The sequence below is a fragment of the Lolium perenne genome, chromosome 6 (assembly GCF_019359855.2).
Source record: "Lolium perenne isolate Kyuss_39 chromosome 6, Kyuss_2.0, whole genome shotgun sequence".
Classification (NCBI taxonomy): Eukaryota; Viridiplantae; Streptophyta; class Magnoliopsida; order Poales; family Poaceae; genus Lolium; species Lolium perenne.
Window position 1 is genome coordinate 15,884,639 of NC_067249.2, and position 25,699 is coordinate 15,910,337.

Here is a 25,699-nt window from a genome sequence, read left to right on the forward strand (position 1 = left end):
TAGGGACAAGGGGAGGGGGCCGGCCACCAAAAGCCATAGTTGGCCGCAGCCCCCAAGTGGCCAGCGCCCCACACCTCCCCTCTCCCCAAACCCTAGCACCCCTCCTCCACATACTACTCCCGCAGCGCTTAGGCGAAGCCCTGCCGGAGATCTCCACCACCACTGCCACCATGCCGTCGTGCTGTCGGGATTCCGAGGAGGATCTACTACTTCCGCTGCCCGCTGGAACGGGGAGGAGGACATCGTCATCAACACCGAACGTGTGACCGAGTACGGAGGTGCTGCCCGTTCGTGGCACCGTCGAAGATCTTCTACGCGCTTTTGCAAGCGGCAAGTGATCGTCTACATCCACCACGAGATCTGATCTCGTTAACACTTTGTGATCTTCAAGGGTATGTTGATCTTCACCTCGTTGCTACCATCTTCTTGATTGGATCTTGGCTTGTTCTTCGTTCTTGCGATAGGAAAATTTTTGTTTTCTATGCTACGAATCCCAACAGTGGTATCAGAGCCGTGTCTATGCATAGATTGGTTGCACGAGTAGAACACAATGGTTTTGTGGGCGTTGATGCTTTTGTTGTCTTTAGTTCGTGTACTTTGCATCTTGCGGGATGGTGGGATGAAGTGGCTCGGGCTAACTTTACATGACCGCGTTCATGAGATTTGCTCCACGCTTGACATGCAACTTGGATTGCATAAGTGGCTTTGTGGGTGTCTGTCTCTTCCACCATAGTGAAGATTCAATCTACTCTTTCTATTGACAACATTAGTATCACCGTTGTGGTTCATGTTCGTAGGTAGATTGGATCTTACTCGAAAACCCTAAACCACGTAAAATATGCAAACCAAATTAGAGGCGTCTAACTTGTTTTTGCAGGGTTTGGTGATGTGATATGGCCATGATATGATGATGAATATGTATGAGATGATCATTATTGTATTGTGGCAACCGGCAGGAGCCTTATGGTTGTCTTTAATTTTCATGTTGAAGTATTATTTCAAAGTAGTTGTAATAGTTACTACATGGGAGCACAACCATGAAGACGGCGCCATTGACCTTGACGCTACGCCGATGATGATGGAGATCATGCCCGTTGATGATGGAGATCATGTCCGTGCTTTGGAGATGAAGATCAAAGGCGCAAAGACAAAAGGGCCATATCATATCACATATGAATTGCATGTGATGTTAATCCTTTTATGCATCTTATATTGCTTAGATCGCGACGGTAGCATTATAAGATGATCCCTCTCACTAAATATCAAGATAATAAAGTGTTCATCCTTAGTATGCACCGTTGCTAAGACTTGTCATTTCGAAGCATCATGTGATGATCGGGTGTGATAGATTCTACATGTGCATACAACGGGTGCAAGCCAGTTTTTGCACACGCAGATACTAAGGTTGCCTTGACGAGCCTAGCATGTACAGACATGGTCTCGGAACACGGGATACCGAAAGTTAGAGCATGAGTCATATGGATGATATGATGAACACTTTGAGTGTTCGCCTTTGAAGCTACATCTTTTCTCGTGATGATCGGAATTGGTGTAGTGGATTTGGTTCGTGTGATCACTAAGACAATGCGAGGGATATTGTTTTGAGTGGGAGTTCACCTAGTTAATTTAAGAATTAAAATTTGAACTCAATTTATCATAAACTTAGTCTAAACTCTTTGCAAATATGTTGTAGATCATGGCGTCCCCCTCCATCAATTTTAACCAGTTCCTAGAGAAAGAAAAGCTTAAAAGCAATGGTAGCAACTTCACCGACTGGTTCCGTCATGTGAGGATTTTCCTCAATGGTGGAAATCTGCAATTTGTGCTCGAAGCACCGCTAGGTCCCCCACCACCACCTGCAGTATCCGAGGACGAAAAGAATGTTTACGAGACTCGGGTGACTCGGTACTCTCAAGTTCAGTGTGCCATCCTGTGCAGCCTAGAGGCGGAGCTCCAAAAGCGTTTTGAGCACCACGACCCTTATGAGCTGGTCCATGAGCTAAAAACTATTTTTGAAACTCATGCGGCCGTGGAAAGCTATGAGGCCTCGAAACACTTCTTTGGCTGTATGATGGAAGAGGGTAGCTCCGTTAGTGAGCATGTGCTCGCTATGTCCGGGCACGCGAAGAAGCTCAGTGACTTGGGAATAGTGATTCCTAACAAGCTGGGTATTCATCGTGTACTCCAATCACTGCCACCTAGTTACAAGAACTTTGTGATGAACTACAACATGCAGAACATGAACAAGGAGTTACCTGAACTCTTCTCCATGCTAAAATCTACTGAGGTGGAAATACAAAAAGAGCACCAAGTGTTGATGGTCAACAAAACCACTAGTTTCAAGAAGCAGGGCAAGCCTAAGAAGGGCAACTTCAAGAAGGGTAGCAAGAAAGTTGTTGCGCCTCCTGAGAAGCCTAAGGCTGGCCCTAAACCTGATACTGAGTGCTATTACTGCAAGGAGAAGGGGCACTGGAAGCGGAATTGCCCCAAGTACATGGCTGATCTGAAGAGCGGCCTTGTCAAGAAAAAGAAAGGTATATTTGATATACATGTTATAGATGTCTATCTTACTGGTTCTCGTAGTAGTGCCTGGGTATTTGATACTGGTTCGGTTGCTCATATTTGTAACTCGAAACAGGAACTGCGGAATAAACGAAACCTAGCGAGGGACGAAGTGACGATGCGCGTTGGAAATGGATCCAAGGTCGATGTGATCGCCGTCGGCACGCTCCCTCTACATCTACCTTCAGGATTAGTTTTAAACCTAAATAATTGTTATTTGGTGCCTGCGTTGAGCATGAACATTATATCTGGATCTTGTTTAATGCAAGACGGTTATTCATTTAAGTCAGAGAATAATGGTTGTTCTATTTATATGAATAATATCTTTTATGGTCATGCGCCTGAGATGAATGGTTTATTCTTGTTAAATCTCGATAGTAGTGATACACATGTTCATAACATTGATGCTAAGCGAATTAAATTAAATGATAATTCTACTTATATGTGGCACTGTCGTCTTGGTCATATTGGAGTGAAACGCATGAAGAAACTCCATTCTGATGGACTTCTTGAGTCACTTGACTTTGAGTCACTTGATAGATGCGAAGCATGTCTAATGGGAAAAATGACTAGGACTCCATTCTCTGGTACAATGGAGCGAGCTACAGACTTATTGGAAATCATACATACCGATGTGTGCGGACCAATGAGTGTAGCATCGCGCGGTAGTTATCGTTATGTTCTAACCTTCACGGATGATCTGAGTAGATATGGGTATATCTATTTCATGAAACATAAGTCCGAAACTTTCGAGAAGTTTAAGGAATTCCAAAGTGAAGTAGAAAATCAACGTAACAAGAAGATTAAGTTTCTGCGTTCTGATCGCGGAGGCGAATATCTGAGTTATGAGTTTGGCATGCATTTAAAGAAATGCGGAATACTTTCACAGTTGACACCGCCGGGAACACCACAGCGCAATGGTGTGTCCGAACGTCGTAATCGAACTCTCTTGGATATGGTTCGATCTATGATGTCTCTTACTGATTTGCCGTTATCGTTTTGGGGTTATGCTTTAGAGACAGCCGCATTCACTTTAAATAGGGCACCATCTAAATCCGTTGAAACGACACCGTATGAATTATGGTTTGGCAAGAAACCTAAGCTGTCGTTCCTTAAAGTTTGGGGTTGCGAAGCTTATGTAAAGAAGTTACAACCTGACAAGCTAGAACCCAAAGCGGAGAAATGCGTCTTCATAGGATACCCTAAAGAAACTATTGGGTATACTTTCTATCACAGATCCGAAGGCAAAATCTTTGTTGCTAAAAACGGATCCTTTCTTGAGAAGGAGTTTCTCACTAAAGAAGTGACTGGAAGAAAAGTAGAACTCGACGAGGTTACTGAACCTTCTCTCGTAGATCAGAGTAGCGCAGTACCGGAAGACGTTCCTGTGCAGCCTGCACCGATAGGAGAGGAAGCAAATGATAATGATCATGAAACTTCGAACGAGAAAACTACTGAACCTCGCAGATCGACGAGGGAACGTACCACTCCTGATTGGTATGATCCCAGTCTAAATGTCATGATTGTGGACAACAATGATGAAGACCATGCGACGTATGAGGAAGCAATGATGAGCCCAGATTCCAACAAATGGCATGAAGCCATGAAATCCAAAATGGGATCCATGTATGATAACCAAGTATGGACTTTGGTAGACTTACCTGATAGCCGCAAGGCTATCGAGAATAAATGGATCTTCAAGAGAAAAACAGATGCTGATGGTAATATTACTGTCTATAAAGCTTGACTTGTCGTGAAGGGGTTCCGACAAATTCAAGGAGTTGACTACGATGAGACTTTCTCACCTGTAGCGAAGCTAAAGTCTGTGAGGATTTTGTTAGCAATAGCTGCATTTTTCGATTACGAGATCTGGCAGATGGATGTCAAAACGGCATTCCTTAATGGTGACATTGAGGAAGAGTTGTATATGGTACAACCCAAAGGTTTTGTCGATCCTAAAAATGCTGACAAGGTATGCAAACTTCAGCGTTCCATTTATGGACTGAAGCAAGCATCCCGGAGTTGGAACCGACGCTTTGATAAGGTGATCAAAGACTTCGGGTTTATACAGTGTCATGGAGAGGCCTGTATTTACAAGAAAGTGAGTGGGAGCTCTGTAGCATTCCTGATATTATATGTAGATGACATATTATTGATTGGGAATGATATAGAACTATTAAGCAGTGTAAAAAGTTATTTGAATAAGTGTTTTTCAATGAAAGACCTTGGTGAAGCAGCGTACATTTTAGGCATCAAGATTTATAGAGATAGATCAAGACGCCTAATAGGGCTTTCACAGAGTACATACCTGGACAAGATTCTAAAGAAGTTTAGAATGGATGAAAGCAAGAAAGGGTTCTTGCCTATGTTGCCAGGTAAGGTCTTGAGTAAAACTCAAGGTCCAGCTATGGCAGAAGAAAGAGAGAGGATGAATCAGATCCCCTATGCCTTGGCAGTAGGCTCTATCATGTATGCCATGCTGTGTACTAGACCGGATATTGCACATGCTGTTAGTTTGACCAGCAGATATCAAAGTGATCCAGGAATGGAACACTGGACAGCGGTCAAGAATATCCTGAAGTACTTGAAAAGGACTAAGGATATGTTTCTTTGTTATGGCGGTGACCAAGAGCTCGTTGTAACCAGTTACACCGATGCAAGTTGGAACACTGATCCTGATGACTCTAAGTCTCAGTCTGGGTACGTGTTTATATTGAATGGTGCTGTAGTAAGCTGGATGAGTTCCAAGCAGTGCACGGTGGCGAAGTCTTCAACTGAATCTGAATACATAGCGGCTTCGGAGGCTTCATCGGAAGCGGTATGGATGAAGAGGTTCATTGTTGAGCTTGGTGTGGTTCCTAGTGCATTGGACCCATTAGTCATCTATTGTGACAACATGGGTGCCATCGCCAATGCACAAGAACCAAGGTCACACAAGAAGCTGAAGCATATCAAGCTGCGTTTCCATTCGATTCGCGAGTACATCGAAGATGGAGAAGTAAAGATTTGCAAAGTACACACAGATCTGAATGTGGCAGATCCGTTGACTAAAGCTTTCCCTAGGGCAAAGCATGACCAACACCAGAATGCCATGGGTGTTAGGTACCTTACCATGTAATCTAGATTATTGACTCTAGTGCAAGTGGGAGACTGTTGGAGATATGCCCAAGAGGCAATAATAAAGTGGTTATTATATATCTTTATGTTTATGATAAATGTTTGCATACCATGCTATAATTGTATTAACCGAAACACTGATACATGTGTGTTATGTAAACAACAAGGAGTCCCTAGTAAGCCTTTTGTATAACTAGCTTGTTGATTAATAGATGATCATAGTTTCATGATCACGAACATTAGATGTTATTAATAACAAGGTTATGTCATTAGATGAATGATATAATGGACACACCCAATTAAGCGTAGCATAAGATCACGTCATTAAGTTCAAATTGCTATAAGCTTTCGATACATAGTTACCTAGTCCTTCGACCATGAGATCATGTAAATCACTTATACCGGAAGGGTACTTTGATTACATCAAACACCACTGCGTAAATGGGTGGTTATAAAGGTGGGATTAAGTATTCGGAAAGTATGAGTTGAGGCATATGGATCAAGAGTGGGATATTGTCCATCCCGATGACGGATAGATATACTCTGGGCCCTCTTGGTGGAATGTCGTCTGATTAGCTTGCAAGCATGTGACTTGGTCACAAGAGATGACATGCCACGGTACGAGTAAAGAGTACTTGTCGGAGACGAGGTTGAACAAGGTATGGAGATACCGATGATCAAACCTCGGACAAGTAAAATATCGCGAGACAAAGGGAATCGGTATCGTATGTAAATGGTTCAATCGATCACTAAGTTATCGTTGAATATGTGGGAGCCATTATGGATCTCCAGATCCCGCTATTGGTTATTGGTCGGAGAAGAGTCTCGACTATGTCTGCATAGTTCGCGAACCGTAGGGTGACACACTTAAGGTTTGATGTCGTTTAAGTAGATATGGAATTTGGAATGGAGTTCGAAGTTTTGTTCGGAGTCTCGGATGGGATCCAGGACATCACGAGGAGTTCCGGAATGGTCCGGAGAATAAGATTCATATATAGGAAGTCACTTTCCATGTTTGGAAATGATCCGGTGCATTTATGGAAGGTTCTAGAAGGTTCTAGAAAAGTCCGGAAGAAATCACCATGGAAGGCGGAGTCCTGGAGGGACTCCACTAGCATGGCCTGCCAACCCTAAGGGCAGGAGTCCAAGGTGGACTCCACCCAAAGGTGGCCGGCCAGCCCCCCTCAAGGAAGGGTGGGAGTCCCACCTTGAGTAGGACTCCCCCCTTGGGTAGGTTTCCCACCTTATGGGAAGTTTTCGGTTGGGGTCTTATTCGAAGACTTGTAGACCAACTCTTGGGGGATTTCCACCTATAAAAAGAGGGACAAGGGGTGGGGGCCGGCCACCAAAAGCCATAGTTGGCCGCAGCCCCCAAGTGGCCAGCGCCCCACACCTCCCCTCTCCCCAAACCCTAGCACCCCTCCTCCACATACTACTCCCGCAGCGCTTAGGCGAAGCCCTGCCGGAGATCTCCACCACCACTGCCACCACGCCGTCGTGCTGTCAAGATTCCGAGGAGGATCTACTACTTCCGCTGCCCGCTGGAACGGGAAGGAGGACGTCGTCATCAACACCGAACGTGTGACCGAGTACGGAGGTGCTGCCCGTTCGTGGCACCGTCGAAGATCTTCTACGCGCTTTTGCAAGCGGCAAGTGATCGTCTACATCCACCACGAGATCTGATCTCGTTAACGCTTTGTGATCTTCAAGGGTATGTTGATCTTCATCTCGTTGCTACCATCTTCTTGATTGGATCTTGGCTTGTTCTTCGTTCTTGCGATAGGAAAATTTTTGTTTTCTATGCTACGAATCCCAACATGCAGGGTAGCTCTTTTTATAGAGAGAGGAGCGACAAGGGATCACCGTCTCATCGAGCTGCATGGTTACGTGGCTACTGCCGATGTACCGCCGTACAGGAGGAAGAAGGACAGGAGGAAGTCGCATTGGAGGAGATGGGCTGCGGGCTTCCGATTGGAATACACGGAGAAAAAGGCCAAGGCCACATGGTTCAGGGAAAAGGGATGGGCTAAAACGGGATGGCTGCAGCTCCTCTCTCACGTTCTCCAAAACATTTTCTTTGAATTAAGGAGAGAAATAGAGAAAGTGGTTTGGAAAAGCAATTTTAAGTAGGATTTAAAGAACTTTCAAACTTATAAAATTTTAAACAAGATTTGAAATTATATTTTAAAGATATCCAAAATAATAATATTTTGGTTTCATTATTATTGAAAATAAGGTATACAGAGAAGGGTTTGTATAAAGAACCATATGGGGGGAAAACATAAATAGTTTTTATTGAAATAATTTTTATTTGATAAAATCTTGTGGATGTTATGATGCATGATGCATGATGATGCATAAAAGAAAAAGAACAAGCAAATCTAATATGGGTATTATCCTGGGCCGCTACAGTTCTTCTCTATTTGTTCCTTTTCGTGGCCAAATTATCCTTGGCACACCTCCACGCAAAAATTCTAATTTTGTTAGGTACCTTGCATTTCCATATCAGGTTCCATAGCTGTCTTGAGTCATCTCCCGATTCACTAGTACCACTATTAGAGTCTACACTAGTAGAGAACGGGCCTTTTGTCCCGGTTGGGAAGGCAACCGGGACTAAACCCCCCCTCCCCCCCTTTAGTCCCGGTTGCGTTACCAACCGGGACTAAAAGCCATCCACGTGGCCGACGTCTGGAGCGGGGGTGGAGGACCTTTAGTCCTGGTTCGTAACACCAACCGGGACTAAAGGCCCACACGCGTCAAGCCCTAGGGTATGGCCGTTTCTCTGCCGCGGCAGAGGTTTAGGGTTTTGGTAGGGTGTTTTCCATTTTGCGTTTTCTATTCAATTCTACGCTACTACATACTGTACACATGATGCATATATATAATATTTTTTGTCTTATGAGCATACATATATATATATATACAATTTGGTATAGAGTTGGTGGCATCGGGAGCAAACAAGCAGACACGTTGATTCATGTGTTGAATTACATGGAGATCATTAAATTACATGGAGGCATTAGGTGTAATGGAATTCTCCGTGTCGAGATATGACCTCCGTTAGCAGAAATCCCGCCAATTCCTCTTGAATTGCTCGTGCGCGTTCGCTTGGTTCGAGCTTGTGCCGCATTCTTTCGATCTTTAAAAAATGAGATCAATATGAATATATTAGTTGTGTGTATATATATCAAATCATCATAAAAAGAATTGTGAATATTGTTTACGTACTTTAAGTTGTGCGATATCTACGCGCCGCTCAGTGATCGCTATGTTCATGAACTCGCAAACGTAGAATGCACACAAATTAGTCCCCGGTGGCTGCCTATCGCACTTTAGAGAATAGAATTCAATCAAATAATAATCAAGCATGGTAATGGTATATATTGGAACAAGAATTAAAGAGATGAGCGGACCTAGCTAGTACTACTTACATCGAGCCTTGTATAAGACATCTGCTTCTTCCATTCACCGACCACATTTTGGATGAACACATCCCAACACCTGCCCGGCAAAGAAAATGAATAAAGAAGTTATTAATTACTTGATATCAGGAAATGAACGAAAGAGGCCAATATAGTGCGATAATGATTACTTAGACCAAACCTTAAGTTCCTTGGGTCATCTGAAAAGTCCGGGAACTCTCTCTCGATTTTTCTCCACTGCGACCCATCAGCGGGGTGTCTCAACATCCCGTCTTTCTTACGGTCTTCTTTGTGCCATCGCAACAACTTGGCATGCTCTTTGTTTCTGAACAAACGTTTCAACCGTGGTATTACAGGAGCATACCACATAACCTTGGCAGGAACCCTCTTCCTGGGGCGCTCACCCTCAACATCACCAGGGTCATCTCGTCTGATCTTATACCGCAATGCAGTGCATACAGGGCATGCATCTAAATTCTCGTACTCCTCACCGCGGTAGAGGATGCAGTCATTAGGGCATGCATGTATCTTCTACACCTCTAATCCTAGAGGGCAGACAACCTTCTTTGCTTCGTACGTACTGGCAGGCAATTCGTTATCTTTTGGAAGCATCTTCTTCATTATTTTCAGCAACTTTCCAAATCCACTGTCAGTCACACCATTCTCTGCCTTCCATTGCAGCAATTCCAATGTGCTACCCAGCTTTTTCTGACCATCATCGCAATTTGGGTACAACAAATTTTTGTGATCCTCTAACATTTGCTCGAACTTCAACCTCTCCTTTTCAGCTTCGCATTCTCTCTTTGCATCAACAATGGCCCAACCAAGATCATCAGTGGGCTCATCTGATGCCTCTTGATCTTTAGCTACCCCCGTTGCAGTATCACCGTATTCAGGGAACATAGGATAGTTGTCATCATCATCTTCTTCTTCATTGTCTTCCATCATAACCCCTTTTTCTCCGTGCTTGGTCCAACAATTATAGCTGGGCATAAAACCGGACCGAAGCATGTGTGTGTGAAGGATTTTTGAGGAAGAGTAATCCTTCTTATTCTGACATACACCACATGGACAGCATATAAAACCATTCTGATGGTTTGCCTCAGCCACACCGATAAAATTATGCAGAACCGTAATGAACTCGGCAGTGCGTCGGTCACCGTACATCCATTGCCGGCTCATCTGCAATATATAATCATGAATAGAGATGTGACAACTATACATGAAACATGAATTTTTATCAATGACAGATGAAAGGATAAAAGTTGCTAACCTCGATCGAGCAGGAGAAAAAGAGGGGACAGTTTAAGTGTGGCTCGGGCACTTCATATCATGTTTGTTTTGTGTGAACTCAAGTGGCATCATACTCTTAGGCATTTTATCAAGCACCTCTTGTGCATTAGAAGGGAAAAGCAACTGGCATACACCTCTTGTTGCATAAGAAGAGAAAAACTAAGTGTGGCCACACAAGCCATGGCAGGCCGGGTATATATATAGAAGGTGGACCTTTAGTCCCGGTTGGTGTCTCCAACCGGGATTAAAGGGCCTCGCACGGGGCGCCGCCTGCCGCACCCCCTTTAGTCCCGGTTGGAGACACCAACCGGGACTAAAGGTCCATTTCAAACCAGGATTAAAGGTGGCCGAGGCCCGCGCGGCGTCCGAGCCGTCCGAACCGGGACTAATGACGGCAATAGTCCCGGTTCAAACCGCAACCGGGACTAATGCTCCTGGAGGCTTCGGACATAAGACCCGTTCTCTACTAGTGCTACATTCCTCTGCAAATTAAAAGCCAACTTGTATGCACTTTTCACTGAGAAAATGCCATTGTTTTCGTAGTGCCATGCCGGTGTATCCCCATCATGTGCCATTGGAGTTAAACTTAAGATCTCATTTGCATCATAGTCATAGAACATCTCTCTTATGTTAACTTGATTCCACTGTTTAGTACCTTGGATAAAGAGATCTTTTACTTTTCTGCATCTAGTATGTTTCTTCACATCTTTGACTATCATAGGGGACCTCCTCGGGATCCAGTTTGATCTCTGAATGTCTATGTTTTTCCCATCGCCAACTCTCCAAATGATGCCCTGTTTGAGTAATTCGAGACCATTTTCTATACCCCTCCATGCCGGAGAAGCTTCTGCAGTGAAGACAGTATCCAATAACCTGCCATTTGGAAAATATTTGGCTTTCAAGTGTCTAGCACACAAGCTTTCTGGCTGATGAAGAATTCTCCAACCTTGTCTAGCCAAAAAAGCTTGTCTGAACCCCACACCACCTTTTATTCTTGGCAGAGTCAGATTATCCCAAGCAGTCCAATGTGTTAGACTTGCTATTTACATCTAGGTGTACGAATCTAGCCGGGTATGAACTATAGAACAAGATCCAGAGACATAGACTACACCTAGGCTAGAAACCCCCTTGATCTCTTTCTGTATTTTCTTTTAACTGTATACTTTCATTTTATTATTTCATCACAGATTAGTACGCAGAGCATGTTTCGTCGTCACAGCTTAATTGCTGATAGAATATGAGAGCTACAACATACCCTTCCGTTTTGAAACAAATTCTGTTTTCCTTTTGGGCCCTTCATGATCCAGGAATCATAGGCTTTCCCTTAAGCCCATGCCGGCTAAGTGTTCTTTGAACACATTGGGTGGTAAGCCTTTTGTTAGCAGATCCGCAAGCATATCTTTTGTCTTTATATGCTCGAGACTTATGGTGTGATCCCGAATTTTGTCTTTCACAACATAATACTTTATTTCAATTGGTTTGGAAGCATTACTCGACTTGCTGTTGTGAGCATAGAATACTGCTGGCTGATTGTCGCATTACATCTTTAGTGGTCTATGAATATGATCCACCACTTTCAAGTCGGGTATAAATTTCTTTAACCATATTGCCTGCCCCGTGGCCTCATGACATGCCATAAATTCCGCACACATCGTAGATGATGCAACTATTGACTGTTTGGAGCTTCTCCATGAAATAGCTCCACCTGCAGGAGTGAACACATATCCTGACGTGTATTTTTTATCATCTCTATCTCCTGCAAAGTCTGAGTCTGAATACCCTTTTATCTCCAAGGAATCAGATCTTCTATATGTGAGCATGAGGTCCTTTGTGCCTTGCGCATAACGCAATGCTTTCTTTACCATCTTCCAGTGTTCTATTCCTAGATTTTCTTGATATCTACCGAGTACCCCGATGATAAAAGCTAAGTCAGGGCGAGTGCACACCTGTGCATATTGTAGGCTTCCTACCGCTGAAGCATATGGAACGCCTTTCATTTGATCGAGCTCGCATTGGTTCTTTGGACATTGAAATTTTCCAAAACTATCGCCCTTGACTATAGGAGCAGGTGTAGCTTTGCTCCAATGCATATTGTATTTCTTTAGGACTCTTTCCAGATATGCCTTTTGCGATAATCCTAAAACCCCATTCCTTCTATCTCGGTGAATTTGTATGCCCAAAACATATGATGCTTCACCAAGATCCTTCATATCAAAATTTGAGGACAGAAACTTCTTTGTCTCCAGTAGCAGACTAACATCACTGCTTGCAAGCAAGATATCATCCACATACAGGATTAGAAAAATGTATTTCCCACTTTTAAACTTTGCATAAACATAGCTGTCCTCAACATTAGCTACAAACCCAAAACTTTTGATCGTATCATCAAACTTTAGATACCACTGTCTGGAGGCCTATTTTAATCCACAAATGGAATTCCTTAGGCGGCATCCCATATTCTCCTTGCCTTCCATGATAAAACCTTTCGGTTGTTTCATGTAGATGTTTTCATCTAAATCCCCATTCAGAATTGCTGTCTTTAGATCCATCTGATGTAACTCTAAATCAAAATGTGCCACTAATGCCATTATGGTTCTGAAGGAATCATTACATGAGACTAGAGAAAATGTCTCATTGTAATCTATACCTTCTCTTTGCGTAAAGCCCTTTGCCAAAAGTCACGCTTTATACTTTTCTATGTTCCCTCTGGAGTCATATTTGGTTTTGTAAACCCATTTACAGCCCACTGTTTTGGCTCCTTTGGGAATTTCTTCTATGTCCCAAACATCGTTGGAACGCGTCGATTTCATCTCATCTTCCATGGCCTCCATCCACTTCGATGAGTGAGTGCTTCTCATGGCTTCTTCATATGAAGTGGGATCACCCATCATATGAGCTACTTCTGTATTATAAACTTTATAATCATTAGAGATAGCTGATCTTTTAACTCTTTGAGACCTTCTAGGGGCATGTGTCTCTACGTGTGGCACATCATCATGAGGTGGCTGCTGCATCTCTTCCTCATGTGTAACAAAGGTTTCAGTCTGCTCCTGAAAGACAGGTTCCGGATCTTCACTCATTGTTACCACGGGTGGAGTTGCAACAGGTGCTTGCACCACAACCTCAGGGATTGTCGGTGCAGGTACAACCGGTAACGAGAAAAACGGCTCCTGAATCATCGGATTGGGTGGATACACCCGCTTCTCCTCAAGATCAATTTTCCGAGGTACCATGCTCCCCCTCATCATTTCATCCTCTAAGAAAACTACATGTCTCGTTTCTACAAACTTTGTATATCTGTATGTACAGTAGAAACGAAAACCTTTTGATCTTTCAGGATAACCTATGAAGTGGCAACTGACAGTTTTGGGATCTAGCTTTGAAATGTTTGGGTTAAACACTTTAGCCTCAGCGGGGCTCCCCCACACACGCAAGTGGTGTAGGGAGGGAACCCTTCCTGTCCATAGTTCGTACGGTGTTTTGGGCATCGACTTGCTTTGCACTCTATTGAGGACGTGGATGGCGGTTTTTAACGCCTCCATCCATAATCCCAATGGCAAGGTGGAGTAACTCATGATGCTACGCACCATATCCATAAGGGTATGGTTGCGCCTTTCAGCTACTCCATTTTGCTGAGGTTCGCCCGGCATTGAATACTGGGCTACTATGCCATTCTCCTGCAAAAACCTTGCAAAAGGTCCAGGGACTTGGCCAAATGGGGTGTGCCGACCGTAGTACTCCCCCCACGGTTAAATCTTACTATTTTGATTCTTTTATCATGTTAATTTTCAACTTCAGCTTTAAATATCTTGAATTTATCCAATGCTTCCGATCTTTCTTTAATTGGATAAATATAACCAAAACGGGAGTAATCATCTGTGAATGTTGTGAACAAGTCGTAGCCATCCACACTTTTCACAGGAAACGGTCCACAAATGTCAGTGTGGATTATCTCTAGTGTTCATGTGCTTCGTTTTGCACCCTTTTTAATTTGCTTTACATACTTTCCTTTAACGCAATCTACGCATTGCTCTAAGTCTGAGAACTCTAACTAGGGAAGAATATCATTCTTGACTAGTCTTTCTATCCCCCCCCTCGAAATATGGCCTAAGCGACAGTGCCATAATTTCGATGATGTGTCATGAGTTCTCTTTCTTTTCTTTTGTACATTCTCCGCGGCTGTAGTATGTTCATTCACATCACACACAGAATACACCTTTTCACATAGGGATAATAAATAGAGCTCATTGTGAAGGAGTGCAACACCAACACAATTATTATTAAACCAAATGGCACACTTGCCATGTCCAAAATGACATTCATAACGATCTTTGTCCAAACGTGAAATACTAATCAAGTTTCTGTGTAATGAAGGAACATAAAAAACATCTCTAAGCAGAAGTTTGAATCCGCTAGCTAGCTCTAGAGAGACATCGCCAACAGCTTCAACATCTGCTTGGACTCCATTTGCAACTTCAATGCATCTTTCGTTTCTTTGCGTAGTCCACGTCGAATGGAATCCCAGTAAAGAATTTGCAACATGAACAGTTGCACTTGAGTCAATCCACCAAGTAGATTTCGAAAACTGTATATACAAGGATTCATTTACAAAAGAGACAACGTTCTTACCATTCTTTGCCATTATTGACTTTAGCCAAACAGGGCAATCTTTCTTGTAGTGCCCCTTCTTATGACAGTGGAGGCACTCATCTTTGTCCACTGCAAAGGACTTTTGTTGATGCTGATGTTGCGTGGAAGCTTTCCCATGTGGCATTGAAGGGGAACTTTGATTAAAGTTTCTTTTCTTGTTATCCCTCACATAGTTCAGAGAACCACCATGTGAGGATTTAATTCTATCCTCTTCTTGCACACACATGGCTATGGTCTTTTCAATGTCCCACCGCTCTGGCTGCATGTTATAGTTGACAACAAAAGTGTCAAACTCTTTTGGCAGTGAGGCCATAACCAGATGGATAAGGAGTGCAGGCTTAAGCTCCAAATCCTCATCCATAGGCTACAGCTTGGCTGCCATGTTGCTCATCCTGAGGATGTGCTCTCTTATGCCATGTCCACCTCCAGTGTACTTTTCTATCACCAGTTGCTTTAGCAGCTTGGTTGCATATATCTTTGAAGAGCCAGTGAACTGACTCTTTATCCTTTCAAGGTACTCCCCTGCGGAAGCACACTATGCGATCGAGCCCAAAATGGCATGCTCAATCGTGTTCTTTATGAATGCTATGCACTTTTTGTTTGCGGTGGTCCACTTTTTGTTATCAAGGGTATATGTCATCTCCAACGGGGCATAGTCCCTTTTCTTTTTCTCCCAAGCAGCATCATCATCTCTGATTGGCTCTGGAGGTTTTATCGGCTGTGGAGTGTCGACAACCCAGTCCACCTCAGCACAGACGAAAGCCAAATCGACCTTCTTTCTCCATTCAGTGTAATTGTTACCTCTGAGGGTTGGAACATCCTTGATGCATCCCATCAAGTAGTACCCTCCTGAAAATCACAACAAAGTGAGATCATAACAACAATTGCATGCATTAATCCAACGTTGGTCAAAATTAAAACATACAACTGTTTATGCAATTAAATCTATGTCACCATTGGGCAGAAAATAGAATTAAACGCATAATAAAATATTACTTTAACATGCCCTTTCAAATTTAATTTTCCTGTTGGTTCCAATTAAATTTGAAAGAGAGCATGACTTTAAATAATTTCAGCGGAAGCTTTTAAAAAAAATTACTATTCAGAAGAAATTATTTCCCTTTTCTTATCTCTAAACAAGTGTCTCGTTAGTTCAACTTGATTAGAAATTTAAAACTACACAAAAACTATTCAACAATTAAAAAAGGTTCTGAAAAAAGAAAAATCCGTTCTGTTAAAAAAAAATTCGAGGCCCAGCCCAAAAAGGACTCAGCCCATCAGAGGGAGAGAGCCTTCTCTCCACCTCGCGCGAGCTCTGGGCCCTTCTCTACCGCGCACGTGTTCCTAGGCCGCCAACCCAAACCGCATCCGTGCCGCCGCTCGCTGCTGGCCATCGATCTCGATCGGATGGTCAGCCGCGCTTCTCGAGGGGTACTTAAGCCCTCCGTCGGTCATCCGCCCCCCAAAACCCTAGTCATTTTTCCTCTCCTCCCCTTTCACTCGTCTACCCTGAGAGAGAAAGAGCGGCCGGTTGCCACGGCGCACCGAGAGAGAGTTCCAACCCCAACGCTGCTCCACTCACCGGCGAGCGCATTCCCCGCGAGGGAGAGTGCACCAACGTCGAGCGGGTTCACTGCGGTGCCACTTTGCCCCGTCCCGCGCGCCGGAGACGCCGTGATGAGCGGTGGCTCATCTTTTTCCTATTGAAGTCGGGTTCTACCGCGGCGAGGTAGGATCCCTGGTAGATCCACCTACTATCCGCCTTTCTTTTGAATCTTTGGATAGGGTTAGGGTTTTGATTCTTTCTTTGTTTCTTTTATTTATATTTCTTTCTATTTACTTCTACCCGAGGCTAGATCTACAACCTAGTGGCTTTGATTCCATTGTTAGACTTGCTGTTTACATCAAGGTGTACGAATCTAGCCGGGTATGAACTATAGAACAAGATCTAGAGACATAGACTACACCTAGGCTAGAAACCCTAGCTAGAACGAGAGAGAGAGAGAGAGAGAGGAATAGTGCACCTTCTGCGATCGAAGAACCAGAGCAGGTGGCCATGTTGGCGAGAGTGGGAGCGGCGATGAGGACGCGGTGGCCGTGGACTTCCCGCCGCTTCAGCGCTAACCCTAGATTGGATTTTGAGATGTCGGTGGGGAAACTGGCGGCGCGGTGAACCTCGTACCGAGCACCCCTGGACCCCACCTCTTTATATAGCGCTGCGCGATAGGGGCCCACCAACCATGATAGGGTTGGTCGCCCCGATCAGGGCGCGAGACCAAGTCCAGAAGGCCGTTGGACCCTCTGGTCGGAGATCCTACTAACACAATGAACCTTCCTTTCCTCCTTATCCTCACCCCACCAGAACTTCCTGATAGTTTTCATATAATCTTCATGAAACCCAGCAGGTAACTTGAAAATACTCATGATGTAATTAATCAAAGATTGACCCACAGATTTAATAAGTGCCTCCTTTGCTGCCATGGACATATGATTTTCATTCTAGACACTTGACTTTTTGCTAAATACTTCCTTGGTAGTTTGGAACTTCTCCTTTTTCATTCTACCTTCTGGGTAGGGAACCCCAAGTATTTCTCTTCAAAATTATTATGATGGATGCTAAGCAAGTTATTTATCTGAGTTTGCGTGGAGACAGGGAAAATGGTACTAAACAAAATTGAGCATTTACCTTCACTGATCAGCTGGCCTGTACATTTCTCATACAGTTTTAGAGCTTCTTTTATAACACCATTTGGTTGGTAATTAGCTTCAAAAAATAGGAGACTGTCATCTGTAAACAACAGATGAGAAACGCTAGGAGCTGTTCTATAGATTTTCACAGAGTTCAGCTCTTGCATATAAACAACTATGTCCAATATCTTTGTCATTCCTTTTGCAACAAAAAGAAAGAGATAAGGGGATAGGGGATCCCCTTGTCTGAGCCCTCTTGATGGTTTAAACTTATTAGTTAGCTCTCCATTAATCTTGACCGAGAAGGACACAGACGTAACACATTTCATAACAACCTTTACCCAATTGATGTCAAATCCCATTTTTAGCAGAGCTCCTTCTAGATACCTCCAATCCACTCTGTCATAAGCCTTAGTAAGATCTAATTTGTAAGCACATAAGTCATTGGCAATCCTTTTATTTTTCTAGATGATGTGAAAGCACTCAAAAGCCACCAAGGCATTGTCAGTAATAAGCCTCCCACGCACAAAGGCACTTTGATTATGGGAGATGAGATCTTGCAGCAGTAGTCTTAGTCTGTTGACTATGCACTTTGCAACCACTTTATACAACACGTTGCACAAAGAGATGGGTCTGAAGTCCTTGAGGTGGTAGGCATTCTTAGATTTTGGAATCAAAACAATTGTAGTTTCATTAAATCCATCAGGCATGGTTCCTTTCACACAAAAAAATCCTTGACAATCCTTATCACATCATGTCTTAAGGCAGCCCAATTTCTTTGGAAAAACCTCACTGGGAAACCATCCGGGCCTGGGGCTTTGAGAGGGCCTATTTGGAATAGAGAATTCGGGATTTTCTTTTCAGAAAATTCCCTTGTTAAAGATGCATTCATGTCACTAGTCACCACAGTATCAATAATGTCTAGCAGTTGAGTTGGTTCGACATGTTGGTCCTTTGTAAACAGGGCTAAGAAATAATCCTTTGAATACACCAAGATATCCTCTTTTTTCTGGGGAATACATTCATCAGGAATTACCAGGATCTTGATGTTGTTTTGTTTTGCTCTCCACGTAGCTTTCGTGTGAAAGTACTTGGTATTTTGGTCTCCTTCTGCTAGCCAAGTAATTCTCCATCTCTGCCTCGACATTAACTCTTCCCTAAGGAGCAATTCATCTAGCCTTTTGGTCACCTGCCTAATCTCAAAGATGTGAACCTTTGGATTGTGTCTGTAAATCCATTCGAGTCTTTTGTTAGGCGATATATTTCCCTATCCACTCTGCCGAAATTCTCTTTACTCCAGGTTCTCAAGGCATTCATAGTACTTTTTAACTTCACTTTGACATCCACCAGATCTTGAACAAATCCTCATTTTTCCCGGGCAACATTGATCTCCTCACTTAACGATTCCTCTCTTTCCCACATGCACTCATATCTATGAATGCTAGGTTTATTTATATTTTCTTCAAGCTTGCCCGAGCGAAGGACAAGTGGTAAGTGATCTGACCTGGAAGAGACTACATGTTTTACAGAAGCTTCCGTGAATAAATTGCTCCAAGAGTGGCTTGCAATAGCTCTGTCTAACCTTACCGTCACATTTTCCCCCCTTCTTGCTTGTTATTCTATGTCCAAGGCAGACCACTGTACCCTAAATCATGTAAATTGCATAACAACATAATGTCTCTGAAATCCTGTATCCTTTTCTTGATTCTTTTATTACAGGAGAGGTGCTCGCTCTGCCACATGGCCTCATTGAAGTCTCTCAACATCAACCAAGGGAGCTTCTCAGCTCTGTTATTCTTCATTATTTTAAGCAAATTCCATAACTCAGTTCTTTGTTGTGCACACGGTTCTCCATAGATGAACGTGCTCCTCCATTTTATTCCATATTTTCTTGGATGATTACATCAATATAGTGGGGGCTAAAGTTAATCAGGTCTAAGCTAACCTTTCTATTCCAATATAGAGCAAGTCCCCCCCCCACCCTTGCTAGGCAAAGAAACAGGGAAACAACTACTGTATCCTAGCCTCATGCATACATTTTCTACCAGCTTTTGGTTCTATCTTGTTTCTGAGAGGAACACAGTGCTAGGGTGATACTCTCGCACAAGGCGAGTCAGTTCTTGAACTATCCGAGGCTGCCCAAGGTCTCGGGAGTTCCAGAACAGGATGATCATGGCGCCTATCGGGCGCTTGGCAGTAGACCGGCAGCCCCTAGGCCGGTAGCTTCCTTTCTTTCCTTCACTGTGTTGCCTCCTTCCTTCATTTTCAGCATCTCCTCCCTTTGCTTTTCCTCCTTGCGCAGCTGCCTGAGCCCTTCCTTTCCTAGACACTCCGATAGAGATGGAGGCTGGAAAGGTCCTCTCTTGATGCATAGTCTCATGTCCTCTTCATTATCTTCCTCGGGTCGTGGTCTGACTCTGCCTCTTCCATGATGCTGCACATCTTCCTTGTGGAAGGGGAATGCAGCCTTCTTGTTCTCATCATGAACTCTTTCGTTCCTCTTCCATCCCTTTCCTTTCTTCATTTTGTTTTTGCTATTCTCCACTCCCTCCTGCAGGAAGTCTTCCACGCTAACATCATTTGTGGCCACCTCTTCCCTTTCTTCCTACATGTTTGCCTTGTTCCCATTCTGCTCTAGCCCCTTGTTGATGTCGAGGGCCTGAGCATTCTGGGCAACATCTTTGTTCATCTCCTTGCTTCCATGTGGGGCCTCCACACCCCTAGTGATGATGTTGAGGGGCGCAGATGCCCCACCAGTGACGTCCTCGTCCTTCTTGTCCATGCTTGGCCTAGGGGTGTTGTTGACGGTGCCTCCACTCTCCTTCTGCGTGTTTAAGTTGTTGTTGGATATGGCATCTTCCGCAGGCGACATGGCCCCATTGTTGTTGTCGAGGGTCGCAACATTATCGTGGATGTTATTGGCTCCATCTTCAGTGCCATCTTTGCGTGTCGTGGTCATGTGGTCAAGGACACACATGTGAGCCACATCTTCAGCCATCCTTTCCACTCCGGGCGCGTTGGCATTGGTTCTTGGACATCCTGCCACAGGCATAACCCCCATCCATGGTGCATGCCACGGCGCTGGGGCCGGTGCACGCCATAGGCTCGACGAAGACGACCGTTCTTGGATCTGTCACATGGCCTCAGGCAGGAACCATGTACGAGGGTCTTCAAAATGCACTAGGCACACTCTGAGTTCCTGGGTGAAACAGAGTTTTCTTTCCTCCACAAGGGCATCACATATAGCTTCCATATGACCAATGAATCCACAAAATAGACAAAAAATAGGGATTCTCTCATACCTTATTTGTACCTCAACTTGTTCATCTGTGATTTCATCCATCAAAGTGATCTCTTTTTGCAGAGCCATGTACAGAGGAAGCTGAACCCTTGCTCGTAGAATCTTGTCACATATGTTGCCCCTTGCGTTGTTGCCGATCTTGACAAGCGAGCCAACCTGTTGCCCAAGCTCCCTGGCTAGCTTCTTGGTGAGGAGATAGAACTGAATACTGCGAAATTGCACCCACATTGGCACGTGGGTGAACAGCGCTGATGCAGGGATTGGCACCCACTTGAAGCCCCTCGACGAGGAAGGCCTCGCCCTTGAACTGCCAAGGGCTAGCACGCATGATGTGGTCCCTGACTCCCTCTTCCGTGAACTCGAGGATGAACTTCCTCTATCCTTCAGCAGCCTGCACTTGGTTGGCCTCCATCTGTCCTCTGATCTTCCACACCCTTTTCATATGGTCTATGACTTGCTGCGAGTTCGCCAGTAGCACTGACAGGAACAAGCCCACAGCCAAAAACCTGGCGTGCATCACCTAACGCAAACCAGTCATGTTGACGACGATGATTCTTGGCTCCCGAACTCGATCCAGCCACCTCCTTCCCCGCACGCTTTCGGAAGGCAGCGTCGCGCATCCCAGTAGGATGATCCGAGCTCACCCTTGCTTCTTCCCCAGCATTGTTGCCCGAGGCCGATATAGTGCGTAAGCACAAACACCTTCCATGCACAGAAGGTGGCGATGATGTATGCACCAAATTGGAGTGAGCGCTCCTACCCTCTTCTTCAGCTACTGATATAGGCGCTATGATTCCCTCTTATACTTGACTGTTACTCTTCTGATTAAGGTTTGTAAATGGCAGTATCAATCCCTCCACGACCTCAGCCGTTTTCAGAATTTCCTCCTCCCCATCACTCCGGCCATTACCTGCTACAATTGTGGCCTCAATCTTGATGAACTACCCTGGATCCAACGGCACTTTACGTTCCATCAATCAAACAATTCAATCTGGCTCTAACTGCGTTTAATCGCCTGGATAGGTTCTTGGATGTTTGTATGGCGGCTTTGGCCTGGGCCTTGATTTGGAGCATGGTTTCGACATTTGTATGGCTTGGGGTGTTGGGAAGTAGGTGATTGTGCTAGCATCCAGAGGATTTGGAAGGTTTCGGGTTTCTTTGGATCTAGGATGGTGGTTGATCGGGATCGTGGTGGAATCGCCTCCACTGGGGTATGGGAGCAGAACCGACATGTTTTTGAGGTAAACAATTATCTGTGATGATATTATTCTTGTAACACAAAAATCTTTCAATGCTTCGGTGAAGACAGTAGCATAGACTAGAACAACAAAATCGTCACCTATACACTTTTACGAATATGATTACCTTCAAAGGTTCCGAGAATCCCCTTAAGTGGTCCATCAAGAGAGATGGGAAGCCTTGAGCATTGAACATTCTTGGATCGGGATGATCCCCTATAAATAAAAGTCATCTTAGGACGACAAGATCTTCACCATAACTCCAAAGTCAATTCCCTACAAGATCATACCAAGAAAAGCACTAGGATGCACTAACACAAACTCAACATATCTATGATTTGTTCTGTGAGGACAAAACCCCAATATCCGCAAGATCGGACACACAAAATCTACTGACATAAAAACTCTCTAGCGTTGCGGCATCACATGATAAGTCATCACCACAGCGGGGGAAAAATCAGAGTACTTAAATTTTTTATGGCATCACACCCACTGCCAGCGTTGCTGACATAAACCATAAAAATTATCCTACTAAGTTTTTTGGACACAACCAGAAGAACATGAGGTTTCGCTCACCTCACAGCACAAAAATGGTTACCAAAGGCGAGGGTTGGATTCCCGTGGTGGCGAGGGGGGGGGGAGGGGGTGTGTTCTCTCACGCTTCAAAAACCTAACTCCCATGGCGAACAAAAATTACCGTGGCACATATGAATTTATTTTATCACATGTTGCAATATTGTGGCACCCCAAAACCGGTACCATGAGGATTCAAGCGTTCCACCAAAATCCGCACAATATCGATTTTAGAGGACGCACCACCAAGTGCCTCGTACACGTCGAAACATGCAAGAGATGCGGGTGGAATCATTTCACAAGTAGTAATCATTACAACAAGCCACAACAGATCAAACAGGAGGACATATATTACAACAACGACTCCAACGAGCCAAGAATACAAATATACAATACAAAGATCCAAATCATACATAGAGACAAATACATCCGAGTACGGATAAGAATACAAATGGGATTAAGAGTCCTGAAGATAAACGATGGCGTCCATAACTCTGCCCAAGTCAAGCCGGAAGGGTAACCTTGCTAGCGTCGTTCTTCATCGTACCGGTCTTCATACCTGCCCGGTATTGTCCCAAAGCAGCAATAAGTATGGGTTCGTACTTAACAAGACTTCAAGACATTTCAGCTTCATCAACCAGTCGTCCTTTGTACTTGAGGCACACAGGGGACTTAGAAGACGCAAAGAACGCCATAGGATATATGGTGGGGTTAAGCGGCAGCGCGCAAGCACTAAAAACCTATAGAGACATGCTACAACATCCATCTAATCAGAGAAGGTAAGAGAGCGCATAAGCTTAACAGTTCTATACTCTGCAAACATAACCCAGCCGATGCGTCCCCCCTCCCTTCGCACACGAGGAAGTACTAGCAAAGGCACTCACACGGTTGACCATTATTATTTAAAGTTATGCTAACTTACTACGCAAGTTATTAACAATTTAATAGCAATGAGATAACAACTGTAAGTTGTCTATGGTCGAGTCATATAGCTCCAAGTTGTCCATAACCGTGGACACGGCTTTTTGAAAAGATTTAACCCTGCAAGGGTGCCCAAATGTGCCCACACACATGTTCAACTCCAAAAGCAAATGGCAAATAGGTGAAGCATCATGACACACACTCTCCTTCATGACAATAATGTCTAGGAAGCCACTTAACTAAGTTAAACCCGTATCGAAGTTCGACCGAGTCTCCGAGGTGGACCTAGCTATTGCGTGCATGCTTTCTGAGGGTCAAAACACACACATGGGCGAATTACCCGCTTCAGCATGCGATAAACGCACAGGCCGCAAACCTATATGAGCATACCAGAAACAAGGGATACAAGGCACACATGGGCTTCCCAAAGTAAATAAGTAACATGCTGGCATGCACGCGAGAATAAGAGGAAAAATATTACGAACTAGTTATGGCCATTGGACAAAGTTGTAGATTCCGGCAGTGGTCGAGGGGAGACCCAATAAACATACCCACGTGTGGTTAGAGCACTTAGTCTCGGAACAGATAACAAGAACTCAGAATCCTAAGATTTCAGGAAACACAAGTGAGCCGTCATAAAACCAAAGCATATGACCCACCGATGCCTCCGCTTAGAAATTATTAAGAATGTGAAGTAACCATGATTCTCAACAGATTATAACCATGTAACATGTATCTCGGAACCCCCAACAGATAACCCGATAAGATAACAATAACAATAACAAGATATAAATGGTACTAAGTATGCACTACGACTCGCAAGGCAAACCCAGTAAACCAAACAATAGATGTAGGAGGGATGTGGAGGCAATATGGGCTGCTTGAGGTAAACAGGTGGATAGGACATGTGACAAGACTGCAACTCAAGGCTAGCATAAGAGAGAAGGCAAAGTAAAATAGGTAAAAGACCCCTGCAGAGACAGGAGTGGGAAAATGCTTGCGTGTTAAAGGTTGTCGAGGAACAGCCGAAAGACTTGTCGTAGCTCGCATCAACTCAACGTCCTATCTGGGAAGAAGCAAAGTGCTACAACAAACAACGGATGCAACCCTTATTACTAAGGCAAAAGAATCGGCATGATCAAGTTATGATATGCATGGCATGACAATAATGATGCAATGCAACTTATCCAAATTAAGCGGAATTGGAATCCTGACAAATAAATATTAGGTTCGAGTTATTTATCTACCCCACAAATTAAATGTTGTTAACATGGCATAAACATGGCATGGGTGAGCTACGCAATTTAAATGGAACCGGGATAAGATAACAATTACGCACAATTCCATATTTAGTTATTAGGTGAGTCTCTATTAACCCAAACAACCACATATGCAATGCGATGCAACAAGATATGTAGCACATTTCTAAAATAGGGTTGGTTAGGATCAGATTCTCGCGACTCGGCTCGGATCGAAGAACGGTCGCCGTTGTTGGAAAAGAACTTGAGCGAAGATATCGTCGACAGCGGATGTCGGCTTCTGAAGCTATACCAAACTTAGTGAAGTGTATGCGATCCCCGGGATGGGGACAAGTGATCTGAAATGCCGGAAGACAAAGCATGAATCCATGTGGGATTTTAGTCGAACACTTGGCGGGTGTCGAGATGAAACAAAACAGAACATGCACCAAAGAATTACCGGAGGCCGGCCAAGAAGCAGAGCGGGCCAGCGCAAGGCGTGCTGGACGGGCGCAACAAATAAGGCGGAGGCAGGACTGCGCCTGAAGTGGGTGGTGACCGGAGGGGGTTGACGGCCATGAGCTCGAGGCGGGCTCAGGGTAGGCGCGACGTAGTGGAGGCGAGGCTGCAGGGAACTTGCAGGGATGCAGCGGCACGGCGCGCTGCAGCGCAGAGGAGCTGGCGGCGGCGAAACTT

The 25,699-nt window shown here is 44.3% G+C and overlaps 1 pseudogene; it reads right to left on the reverse strand.

Annotated features, from left to right (window-relative positions):
• Nucleotides 1-14,747: 14,747 nt before the first annotated feature.
• Nucleotides 14,748-20,256, reverse strand: LOC139832303 (uncharacterized; annotated as a pseudogene).
• Between the last annotated feature and the right edge of the window lie 5,443 nt (nt 20,257-25,699).